A 13,673-nucleotide genomic window follows, 5' to 3' on the forward strand; every position below is an offset into this window, starting at 1 on the left:
ACCTTATTGCATCTTTATCTAAATAGCCCCTAGTTTTCATTTACGTGTTCTTAATTATCTTGCAAACCTATCCTATCACACCGACAAAGTACTTCTAGTTTCATACTTTTTCTAGGTAAAGCGAACGTCAAGCGTGCGTAGAGTCGTATCAGTGGCCGATAGGACTTGAGAGAGTATTTGTTCTACCTTTAGCTCCTCGTTGGGTTCGACACTCTTACTTATCGAAAGAGGCTACAACTATCCCATATACTTGCGGGTCATCAAGACCTTTTTCTGGCGCCGTTGCCGGGGAGTCATAGCGTGGGGTGAATATTATCATGTGTGCTTGTTTGCTTTATCACTAAGTAATTTTTATTTAATGTCCTTAGTTGTTCTCTATCTTTAGTTATGGGTAGGAAACGCAAAATACCAAAAACAATAGTTGTACCTACTAAACCAGTGGTTGAAGAACCACTCAAAATCTATCACACTCCTGAAGCTATTTACTTGGATCATCTTCGATCCCTTTATGTTGGTGCTGAAACCCCGACTAGTTTAGTTGAGGGCAAATCTTTAGATGAGCATGCTTTTTTTGTGCGACATCGTATATCTGAAAAAGGGAAACTATTATGGGATCAAATTCAATGTTTGCAATGCTATGCTTGGAATTTATGTGAAATATATGAGTTTACTTGTTGTTCTGAAGACCCTAAGAAACACCTACCATATCAATGCTTGTTTAGTGATAATGGAATCGTATCTTCGTCTGCTAAGGGTGTTTACAATTACTATGATGTTCAAAAAATTGAAGTATTTGTTGCTTTTAAAGGTGCTTATGAGATTGCCTCTTTGATTGAAAAGTATGATGCTACTCTTTACAAATCTGAAAATTTTGCCATATTTCATTATTGTTATGATAATTATGCTTCTAATGCCTATGTTAAACCATATATTGAGGACTTCTCCGCTGTCCAAGAAGAGACTAATATTTTGCAGGAAGCTATGGAAGAAGAAATTGATGAAACAGTGAGCTCATTGGATGAAAAAGATGATGAGAAGAGCGAAGAACAAAAGGAGGAAGAGCGGATTAGCTACCCGTGCCCACCTTCTAATGAGAGTAACCCTCCAACTCATACATTATTTAATTCCCCGTCGTGCTTACCGAAGGATGATTGCTATGATCCCTTGAATTTGTTTGAAATATCCCTTTTTGATGATGCTTGCTATGCTTGTGGCCAAGATGCCAATGTGAATTATGCTTATGGAGATGAACTTGCTATAGTTCCTTATGTTAAACATGAAATTGTTGCTATTGCTCCCACGCATGATAGTCCTATTATCCTTTTGAATTCTCCCTACTACACTATATCAGAGAAGGTTGTGCTTGGTAAGGATTATGTTGATGGGTTGCCTTTTACCGTTGCACATGATGATTTTGATAGATATAATATGCATGTGCTTGATGCTCCTACTTGCAATTATTATGAGAGAGGAACTATATCTCCACCTCTCTATGTTTCCAATACGATAGAATTGCAAGAAAATGCTTATACTATGCATTGGACTTTATTATGTGTGCATGAATTGTTCTTTTATGACATGCCAATGCATAGGACGAGAGTTAGACTTCGTTGTTACATGATATATGTTACTTTGTGCTCACTACTAAATTACAAATCATTGTTAATTAAATTTGGCTTCGATATACCTTGGGATCCGAGTGGATTCATTACTTGAGCACTATATGCCTAGCTTAATGGCTTTAAAGAAAGTGCTGCCAGGGAGACAACCCGGAAGTTTTAGAGAGTCATTTATTTCTGTTGAGTGCTTTCATATAATTTAAAAACAAAAAATAAAGAAGGGAACCTAAAACTTTTAAAAAAAGGAAAGTGAAAGTGAGAAAGAAAAGCATTGTTGAAGTGGGAGAGCTCCTTGAACTTTGTTCATTCTCACGGAAACTTTGTGAATCTTAATTACCGAAACTTTTAATAAAAAATAATTATCCCCTTTTACAATTCCATTTTATTATAAAAATAATGTGCCAAGTTTTGCATTTAGGATGTTTACAATGCTTGTTGGTTTGTACGGTGCAGGACAGAAAAATTTGGCTGTAGTGCGCGATTTTAAATTTTTAACTGGGACGTCAATTGGTTCTGATTACTTTTGCAATGTCTTCCTATACAACTTGGTTATTTTTCCTAATTTTGGTAGAACTTTTGGGGTAACAGAAGTATGGTGGATGTTCAGATTGCTACAGACTGTTCTGTTTTTGACAGATTCTGTTTTTGATGCATAGTTTACTTGTTTTGATGAATCTATCAATTTATATCAGTGGATTAAGCCATGAAAAAGTTATATTACAGTAGACACAATGCAAAAACAAAATATGAATTGGTTTGCAACAGTACTTAGAGTGGTGATTTGCTTTATTATACTAATGGATCTTACCGAGTTTTCTGTTGATGTTTTGTGTGGATGTAGTGTCTAATCGAGGATGTCTCGATATGAGGAAAAGGAAGAGAGGCAAGAGCTCAAGCTTGGGGATGCCCGAGGCACCCCAAGTAAATATTCAAGGAGACTCAAGCGTCTAAGCTTGGGGATGCCCCAGAAGGCATCCCCTCTTTCTTCAACAAGTATCTGTATGTTTTCGAATTTGTTTCGTTCATGCATTATGTGCAAGTCTTGGAGCGTCTTTTACATTTAGCTTTCATTTTGATTTTATGCACCATGTTGGTATGAGATAGTCCTTGGTTGATTTATAGAATGCTCATTGCACTTCACTTAAATCGTTTGAGTATGACTTTATAGAATGCTTCATGTGCTTCACTTATATCATTTGAAGTTTGGATTGCCTGTTTTTCTTCACATAGAAAACCGCCATTTGTAGAATGCTCTTCTGCTTCACTTATATTTGTTAGAGCATGGGCATATCTTTTGTAGAAATAAATTAACTCTCTCGCTTCACTTATATCTATTTAGTGAGATGACAGGAATTGGTCATTCACATGGTTAGTCATAAAATCCTACATAAACTTGTAGATCGCTGAATGTGATATGTTTGATTCCTTGCAATAGTTTTGCGATATAAAGGTGGTAATATTAGAGTCATGATAGTGGGTGGTTGTGTATTGTAGAGACACTTGTGTTGAGGTTTGCAAGTCTCGTAGCATGCACGTATGGTAACCATTGTGTGACAAATTTGAAGCATGGGGTGTTTCTTTGATTGTCTTCCTTATGAGTGGCGGTCGGGGACGAGCGATGGTCTTTTCCTACCAATCTATCCCCCTAGGAGCATGCATAGTAGTACTTTTCTTCAAGGGCTAATAAATTCTTGCAATAAGTATATGAGTTCTTTATGACTAATGTGAGTCCATGGATTATACGCACTTTTACCTTTCCATAATTGTTAGCCTCTTCGGTACCATGCATTGCCCTTTCTCACCTCGAGAGTTGGTGCAAACTTCACCGGTGCATCCAAACCCCGTGATACGATACGCTCTATCACACATAAGCCTCATTATATCTTCCTCAAAACAGCCACCATACCAACCTATCATGGCATTTTCATAGCCATTCCGAGATATATTGCCATGCAACTTTCATCATCATCATATACATGACTTGAGAATTCATTGTCATATTGCTTGGCATGATCGTAAGATAGCTAGCATGATGTTTTCATGGCTTGTCCTTTTTTGATGTCATTGCTACGCTAGATCATTGCACATCCCGGTACACCACCGGAAGCATTCATATAGAGTCATATCTTTGTTCTAGTATCTAGTTGTAATATTGGGTTGTAAGTAAGTAAAAGTGTGATGATCATCATTATAAAACATTGCCTCATAAAAAAAATAAAAAGAAAAATAAAGAAAAAAAGGAAAGGCCAAAGAAGCCTAAATAAAAAAAGGGGGCCAAAGAAGCCCACCGAAAGAAAAAAGAAAAAAATAGTGAGTCTCCTATATTGTCGCTTTCATATACTGTGGGAATTTTCGTTATAGAACTTGGCTTGTATATTCCAATGATGGGCTTCCCCAAATGCCCTAGGTCTTCATGAGCAAGCAAGTTGGATGCACACCCACTTAGTTTCTTTTGTTGAGATTTCATACACTTATAGCTCGTAGTGCATCCGTTGCATGGCAATCCCTACTCCTCACATTGACATCAATTGATGGGCATCTCCATAGCCCGTTTATTAGCCGCGTCGATGTGAGACTTTCTTCCTTTTTGTCTTCTCCGCATAACCTCCATCATTATATTCGATTCCACCTATAGTGTTATGTCCATGGCTTGCACTGATGTATTGCGTGAGGGTTGAAAAAGCTAGAGCGCGTTAAAAAGTATGAACCAATTGCTCGTCTTGTCATCGGGGTTGTGCATGATGGGGGCATTTTGTGTGACGAAAATGAAGCATGGCCAAACTATATGATTTTGTAGGCATAAGCTTGCTTTTGCCTTGTTGTTTTGAAAAGACATGATTGCTTTATTGGTACGCTCGAAGTATTATTGTTTTTATGTCAAATGATAGACTATTGCTTTGAATCACTCGTGTCTTAATATTGATGCCATGATTAGACATATGATCAAGATTATGCTAGGTAGCATTCCATATCAAAATTGTCTTTTTTATCATTTACCTACTCGAGGACGAGCAGGAATTAAGCTTGGGGATGCTGATACATCTCCGTCATATCTATAATTTTTGATTCTTCCATGCCAATATTCTACAACTTTCATATACTTTTGGCAACTTTTTATACTATTTTTTGGTACAAACATATTGATCCAGTGCCCAGTGCCAGTTCCTGTCTGTTACATGTTTTATGTTTCGCAGAAACCCAACATCAAACGGAATCCAAACGGGGTAAAAACGGACGCAGAATTATTTTGGAATAGTTGGGAATTTCCGGAGGAAGAATCAACGCGAAACGGTGTCCGGGGTGGCCACGAGACAGGGGGGCACTCCCTCCCCCCTGGGCGCACCCTGTATTCTCGTGGGCCAACCGTAAGGCGGTTGACGCTCTTATTTTGCCGCAGGAAAGCTAATTTTACAAAAAAAATCTGGGCGAAAGATTCACCCCAATCGGAGTTACGGATCTCCAGATATAAAAGAAACGGTGAAGGGGTAGAATCTGAGAACGCACAAACATAGAGATAGATCCAATCTCGGAGGGGCTCTCGCCCCTCCCACGCCATGGGAGCCAAGGACCAGAGGGGAAACCCTTCTCCCATCTAGGGAGAAGGTCAAGGAATAAGAATAAGAAGGGGGCTCTCTCCCCCTTGCTTCCGGTGGCGCCGGAACGCCGCTGGGGGCCATCATCATCACCGCGATCTTCACCAACACCTCCGCCATCTTCACCAACATCTCCATCACCTTCCCCCATCTATATCTAGCGGTCCACTCTCCCGCAACCCGTTGTACCCTCTACTTGAACATGGTGCTTTATGCGTCATATTATTTTCCAATGATGTGTTGCCATCCTATGATGTCAGAGTAGATTTTCATTGTCCTATCGGTGATTGATGAATTGCTATGATTGATTTGAGTTGCATGTTTTATTATTGGTGTTTTGCTATGGTGCCCTCCGTGTCACGCAAGCGTGAGGGATTCCTGCTGTAGGGTGTTGCAATGCGTTCATGATTTGCTTATAGTGGGTTGCGTGAGTGACTGAAACACAAACCTGAGTAAGTAGGTTGTTTGCGTATGGGATAAAGGGGACTTGATGTTTTAATGCTATGGTTGGGTTTTACCTTAATGAATCTTTAGTAGTTGCGGATGCTTGCTAGAGTTCCAATCATAAGTGCATAGAATTCCAAGTAAGGGATGATATGTTAGCTTATGCCTCTCCCTCAAATAGAATTGCAATAGTGATTACCGGTCTAGTAACATAGTCAATTGCCTAGGGACAATTTCACAACTCCTACCACCACTTTTCCACACTCTCTATATTTACTTTATTGCATCTTTATCTAAACAGCCCCTAGTTTTCATTTACGTGTTCTTTATTATCTTGCAAACCTATCCTATCACACCTACAAAGTACTTCTAGTTTCATACTTGTTCTAGGTAAAGCGAACGTCAAGCGTGCGTAGAGTCGTATCAGTGGCCGATAGGACTTGAGAGAGTATTTGTTCTACGTTTAGCTCCTCGTTGGGTTCGACACTCTTACTTATTGAAAGAGGCTACAACTATCCCGTATACTTGCGGGTCATCAGTGTCCTCTACAGGATTACATGTGTGGCGCCTAGACCAGGTTTATCTAGGCTGTCGAACTCGTCTAACCGTGTCCGCGGTCTTTACGACCTATCATGCTTTCTGGTATTAGAGGCCACTTAGAGTCCAGCTGCTGGAGCCGTCGCGTATTCTTCCGCGCGTAAGGAATGCTTTGTGTTACCGTTAACGGTGATGACGCCACGTGGACCGGGCATCTTGAGTGTAAGGTAGGACTAGTGCGGTACTCCGTTTGAAGCGGGCGAAGGCCGTTCTCCCAAGCAATGCATGATAGCCGCTTTGGAGGGGGGCGATGGTGAAGAGTAGTTCTTCGCTTCTGGAGTTGCCTGGAGAACCGAATGTTACCTCCAGTACGAGGGAGCCCCTGCAGTGGGCTTCAATGCCTGGTATCACCCCTTCAAAGGTGGTGTTACTTTGCCTGATTCTGGATGGGTCTATCCCCATCATGCGGACAGTGTCCTGGTGTATTAGATTAAGACTACTGCCGCCGTCCATGAGGACGTGAGTGAGATGATATCCGTCGATTATTGGGTCGAGCACCAAGGCAGCTGATCCCCTGCGCCGAATACTAGTCGGGTAGTCCCTGCGATCAAAAGTGATCGGGCAGGCCGACCAGTGCTTAAGTTTGGATGCGATGGGCTCTATAGCGTATGCTTCTCTGAGCGCGCGTTCGCGCCTTCTCGTGGGTATGTGAGTCGCATACTGTTTTTACCTTTGGTGGAAATTTTTTCTGTCCCCCAGTGTTCGGCTGGCGAAGGTCATCCTCGTCTTCACTTGGTGTTTCCTTTCCCTTGTGCTCGGCATTTAATTTGCCGGCCTGCTTAAAGACCCAGCATTCTCTGTGAGTGTGGTTCGCAGGTTTTTCGAGTGTGCCATGGATTTGGCACAGTCTATCTAGGACTTTGTTCAGGCCGGACGGTCCTTCTTTGCTGCCTTTAAGTGGCTTCTTTTGTTGACCGGGTCGAGAGTCCCTGAATCCGGCATTGACCGTTGTGTTGTCCGGACCTTCTTCCTTGTTTCGACGTTTGTTTTATTGCACCGTGGCTTCACGTTGCCATCCCTGATTTCGGATGTACTTGGGTCGCTGGTGCCTCTACGGGCCAACCAGCTGTCTTCACCCATGCAAAAGCGGGTCATAAGGCTTGTTAGGGCTGCCATTGTCCTCTACTTTTCTTGGCCGAGGTGTCTGGCAAGCCACTCGTCCTGGATACTGTGCTTGAAGGCCGCTAGGGCTTCGGCGTCCGGACAGTCGATAATTTGATTCTTCTTACTGAGGAATTTGTTCCAAAGTTTGTGGGTGGACTCTCCGAGCTATTGAATTATGTGACTTAAATCGTCCGCGTCCGGAGGTCGGACATAGGTCCCTTGAAAATTTGCCCTGAAAGCATCTTGAGTTCCTCCCAACTTCCGATTGAATTTTCGGGGAGGCTTTTCAACCAGTGCCGAGCTAGACCCTTCAATTTCAGGGGAAGATATTTGATGGCGTGGAGGTCGTCCCCATGTGCCATGTGGATATGCAGGATAAAATCCTTAATCCAGACCCCGGGGTCTGTCGTCCCGTCACATGACTCTATGTTCATAGGTCTAAAAACCCTATGGAAATTCGTGGTCCAGCACCTCTTCGGTGAAACACGGAGGGTGAGCAGCCCCTCTTTATCTGGACGTGTTGTGGCATGTCGTCGGCTGTTGTTGTGTACGGTGCTAGTTCCGAACTGGTGTCCGATCAGTTTGATCGTTTTGGTTACCATAGTCCTGTGCCAGGGCGTGTCCTCTAGATCCATATATGGACCTGGTCGCGCCGGCCTTTTTATCCAGGAGCTCGCGTAATTCATGTGCAGCGTCAGTAGCTGCTCTATTGTGGTTACGAAGTGGTTGGTTCGGCCTATTGGCCATATTGTTCTTCAGTGGAACGGCCTCGTCATCGAATTCTGGTAGCAGCTTGCGCTTTTGAAAGCTCTTTGTTTGGCGATCGTCGCCGTACTTTTCTTTAGTGTCTAGTACTTTATTCCATCTGCAATTGAGCGTTTCTTGTGCGGCTTTAAGATTTCGCTTCTGCTTCTTTAGACTTCTTGAAGTGGCCATAAGCCTCCTATGGAGGTTATCTCATTCCAAGCGTGTTTGCGGGATGATGAATGCGTCGTCGTCCGGACTGTGCTCCTGTCCCGGGGCAGTTTGATGAGTTCGTCCCTCGGGATCACTATGATTGGGCATCTGCTTCGGGCTGTGTTCGGAGTGACCTGGCTCATCCTGCTCCATCGCTGGCTCAATATGGTCGTTGTTGCCTTCGGAGTTGACTCGGGTGTCGATCTTTCTAGCGCTATTATTGCTATTTTTACTGTGGCTGGACTTAGAGTGGCGTCTGCGCTGTCGTTTTGGCTTTTGTCCGGGGATTTTATCCTTCGTTCCGTCGCCATCGTCCTCCTTAGGTGTATCCACCGTGTATATATCATATGATGAGGTGGCAGTCCAGCGCCCCGTGGGTGGTGGTTCTGAATCGTCTCTTGCACCGACGTCCATACCGTCGGTGTCATCAGAGTCGAAGTCAAGCATGTTTGTTACGTCGTCGACAGTGGCTATGAAGTGGTTGGTTGGTGGGCAACGAATTTCTTGGTTGCCTTCTTCCTCCTTTATCCAGACATAGTTCGGCCCAGAGTCTCCTGACAAGGAGAGAGAATTTAATGATTTCAGAATGTCGCCAAAGGGCGAGTGCTAGAAGATATCCGCAGCGACAAATTCCATTACTGGAGCCCAGCCGGAATCGGCGGGCTCGGGGGCGTGTGGCCTGGGACCTACAATCGGACACAAGTCTAGGGATACGGAGACACAGGCTTCCTTGGGGATGAAGTCTGTGTTCGGCTCTACCGCCGATGAGTGTGCGGCCTCCGGGGCGGGGTCTATCCACCCGTCCTCGAACGACGCATCCTGCCCCGGATTTAGGTCCGGGGCTCCTGCAGGCGCGGTATCTCGAGTATTGTCCGACAGAAGGTCTAAGCCGTGCTCATCGTGACTGTTTGGCGCTCCTGACGTAGGCCCGAACCCGTCGAAGATCAAGTCTCCACGGGTATCGGCTGTGTAGTTCAAGTTTCCGAACTTGACCTGATGGCCAGGGGCGTAGCTGTCGATCTGCTCCTAATGGCCGAGCGAATTGGCCCACAGTGTGAAGCCGCCGAACACAAAGATCTGTCCGAGGAGAAAGGTATCACCCTGGACCGCGTTGTTGATGATTGAAGGAGCCATCGAGCCTTGCAGCGACGACACAGAGGAACTCTCAATGAAAGCACCAATGTCGGTGTCAAAACCGGCGGATCTCGGGTAGGGGGTTCCGATCTGTGCGTCTAAGGCTAATGGTAACAGGAGGCAAGGGACACGAGGTTTTACCCAGGTTCGGGCCCTCTCGATGGAGGTAAAACCCTACTTCCTGCTTGATTGATATTGATGATATGAGTATTACAAGAGTTGATCTACCACGAGATCGTAGAGGCTAAGCCCTAGGAGCTAGCGTATGATGATTATGATTGTCTTGATCGTCCCTATACGGACCAAACCCTCCGGTTTATATAGACACCGGAGGGGGCTAGGGTTTACATAGAGTCAGTTACAAAGAAGGAAATCTAATATACATATCGCCAAGCTTGTCTTCCATGCAAAGGAGAGTCCCATCCGGACACGGGACGAAGTCTTGAGTATTGCAGCTTCTTGGTCCAATAGTCCGGCCAAAGTATATAGTCCGGCTATACGGATACCCCCTAATCCAGGACTCCCTCAGTGGGGGGGGGGTGGAAAATGAGAGGCAAATGGCAAATAATGTAATGTGAGGGAGATGAGTTTGTGATGGGTACTTGGTATGTCTTGTCATGAGCGAAGACCTCCCCGGCAACAGCGCCAGAAATCCTTCTTGCTACCTCTTGAGCACTGTGTTGGTTTTCCCTTGAAGAGGAAAGGGTGATGCAGCAAAGTAGCGTAAGTATTTCCCTCAGTTTTTTAGAACCAAGGTATCAATCCAGTAGGAGGCTCCACACACGTCCCTCGTACCTACACAAACAAACAAGAACCTCGCAACCAACGCGATATGGGGTTGTCAATCTGTTCACGGCCACTTGCGAAAGTGAGATCTGATAGAGATAAACATATAAGATTAATATTTTTGGTATTTTTATGATATAGATTGAAAATTAAATATTGCAAAATAAAGTAGATCGGAAACTTATATGATGGAAATAGACCTGGGGGCCATAGGTTTCACTAGTGGCTTCTCTCAAGATAGCATAAGTATTACTGTGGGTGAAGAAATTACTGTGGAGCAATTGATAGAAAAGTGCATAGTTATGAGATTATCTAGGCATGATCATGTATATAGGCATCACATCCGTGACAAGTAGACCAAAAAGATTCTCCATCTACTACTATTACTCCGCACATCGACCACTATCCAGCATGCATCTACAATATATTAAGTTCATAAGAACAGAGTAACGCATTAGGCAAGATGACATGATGTAGAGGGATAAACTCAAGCAATATGATATAAACCCCATCTTTTTATCCTCGATGGCAACAATACAATACGTGCCTTTCTGCCCCTGCTGTCACTGGGAAAGGACACCGCAAGATTGAACCCAAAGCTAAGCACTTCTCCCATTGCAAGAAAGATCAATCTAGTAGGCCAAACCAAACTGATAATTCGAAGAGACTTCCAAATATAACCAATCATACATAAAAGAATTCAGAGGAGATTCAAATATTTCTCATAGATAAACTTGATCATAAACCCACAATTCATCTGATCTCGACAATCACACTACAAAAAGAGTTTCATCGAATAGAACTCCAAGAAGATCGAGGAGAACTTTGTATTGAGATTCAAAGAGAGAGAAGAAGCCATCTAGCTAATAACTATGGACCCGAAGGTCTGTGGTAAAATACTCACAACTCATCGGAGAGGCCTTGGCGATGATGTAGAAGCCCTCCATGATCGATTCCCCCTCCGGCGGAGCGCCGGAAAAGGCTCCAAGATGGGATCTCACGGGTATAGAAGGTTGTGGTGGTGGAAATAGGTTTTCGTGGTGCTCCTTGATGTTTTTAGGGTATGGAGGTATATGTAGGCGAAGGAGGTCGGTCAGGGGAGCCACGAGGGGCCCACGAGGGTGGGGGGTGCGCCCACCCCCTAGGGTGTGCCTTGCACCCTCGTGGCCGCCTCGGCTGCTTCTTGATGTCCACTCCAACTCTCCTAGATTGCGTTTGTTCCAAAAAGATCACTCTCGAAGGTTTCATTCCGTTTGGAGTCCGTTTGATATTCCTTTTCATCGAAACATTGAAATAGGAAAAAAAATAGCAATTCGGGGTAGGCCTCCGGTTAGTAGGCCAGTTCCAAAAATGATATAAAAGTGTAAAGTAAAGCCCATAAACATACAAAACGGGTAATATAATAGCATGGAACAATCAAAAATTATAGATACGTTGGATACGTATCATTCACTCGCAAAAGTGAGATCTAATATAGATAAACGGTAAAGTAAATATTTTTGGTATTTTTGGTTTATAGATTGGAAAGTAAAGATTGCAAAATAGTAGATCGCAAACTAGCAAGATGTAAACGAGATTCAATAATATGGAAAAGAGACACGGGGGCCATAAGTTTCACTAGTGGCTTCTCTCGAGATAGCATATATTACGATGGGTCAACAAATTACTATCGAGCAATTGATAGAAAAGAGCATAATTATGATGACATCTAAGGCAATGATCATGAACATAGGCATCACGTCCATGTAAAGTAGACCGACTCCTGCCTGCATCTACTACTAATGCTCCACACATCGACCGCTATCAGCATGCATCTAGAGTATTAAGTTCATAAAGAATGGAGTAACGCATTAAGCAAGATGACATGATGTAGAGGAATTAACTCAAGCAATATGATGAGAACCCCATCTTGTTATCCTTGATGCACTACAGAAAAAATACTCTTCTGTGATGATACGTGTTTGTCGCAGTAGGTCACGTTTTCTGTCATGCATGTACATCCATGATGATTTTATGACAGAATCAGCATAGTCATACATGTGGTTTCGTAGAAGTGTTCCATGACATTACCAAAATTATAATCACGGATGTGTCCACTTCCATGACGATAAATCGCGCATCACAGAAGTGCTTTCATCAAGGGTGACCGACATGTGGCATCCACCGTACCGGAACGCCGTTAAGCTATCGGGTCCGATTTTTGATCCGATAACCCGTTAACAGCCCGGACGAATGGGGATTTTCCACGTGTAAAATCATCATTGGCTGGAGGAAACACATGTCAGCTCCGCGTTGGCACAGGTGTCACTCATCCAATGGGAGAGATGCACCTATGATATGTTGATACCGGCCCAAAAGTGGCCCATAAAGTTTAAACGGGCCGGCCCAACTAAAGGCCCACAAGATTTTGCGGACCATAATGGGCCGGCCCAGCTAAAGGCCCACGGCATTTTGTGGACCATAATGGGTCGGCACAACGAAAGGCCCACAAGATTTTGCAGGCCATAATGGGCCGGCCCAGGTAAAGGCCCACAAGATTTTTTGGACCATAATGGGCTGGCCCAGCTAAAGGCCCACGAGATTTCGCAGACCATAATGGGCCGGCCCAGCTGAAGGCCCGTAAGATTTTGAGGACACTAGTAGGCCGACCCATTAACAGGTTGCCATGTTTTCGGCCAAATGTCGGCCCATATTTGATCCGGTCCATTAACAGCATGTCACGTTCCGGGCCTAATAATGGCCCATATGAGATCTATCCCGTTAAAAGCCTACCATGTTTTGGGCCAAATTACGGCCCAGATCACGTCCGGCCCTTTAAGAGGCTTTGGGCTAAATTATGGCCCATATCAGATTCGGCCTGTCAATTGGATGCTATGCTTTTGGGCCCACTTGCTAATGGCCCATTTAGTAATTCGGCATGATATTGGTTTGGGCCTGTTAAAGGCCCGTTTAACATTTCGGCCCTATATTTATTTCGGCTTGTTAAAATTCCGTCATATAGTTGGCCCTAACTACGGCCCGGTTTGCACCCAGCCTGCTCACAGCTAATAATCTGATTGGGCCAAACAAGGACCGAGAAAATTTTGGCATGTTAAAAGCCCGTGATTTGATTGGCACAATCATGGGTCGGGGTCCATTTCGGGCTGCTGTCGGCCCGTGAGCTGTTCAGCATGTTTCAGGCCCAACCTATATTGAGCCTCCTAAAAGTACATTGAGTTTTCTTGCGAAAAGCGGGTCGGAGGTTTACTCGGCCTATTAAAGGCCCGAATCTACTGGTGAGACAATTTACATTTAGTCATGTTAACGGACCAAGATGACGGGGCCCATGATGTGGATCATACGTCGTGATTGCATGACGGCCTGATTATGTACCGTAATTTTATGGTTTGGTCGGTTTACTGCGAAGACAGGATATATATACAGTAAAATAACTACAACA

This window comes from Triticum aestivum, chromosome 3B (genome assembly GCF_018294505.1).
Source record: "Triticum aestivum cultivar Chinese Spring chromosome 3B, IWGSC CS RefSeq v2.1, whole genome shotgun sequence".
Lineage (NCBI taxonomy): Eukaryota > Viridiplantae > Streptophyta > Magnoliopsida > Poales > Poaceae > Triticum > Triticum aestivum.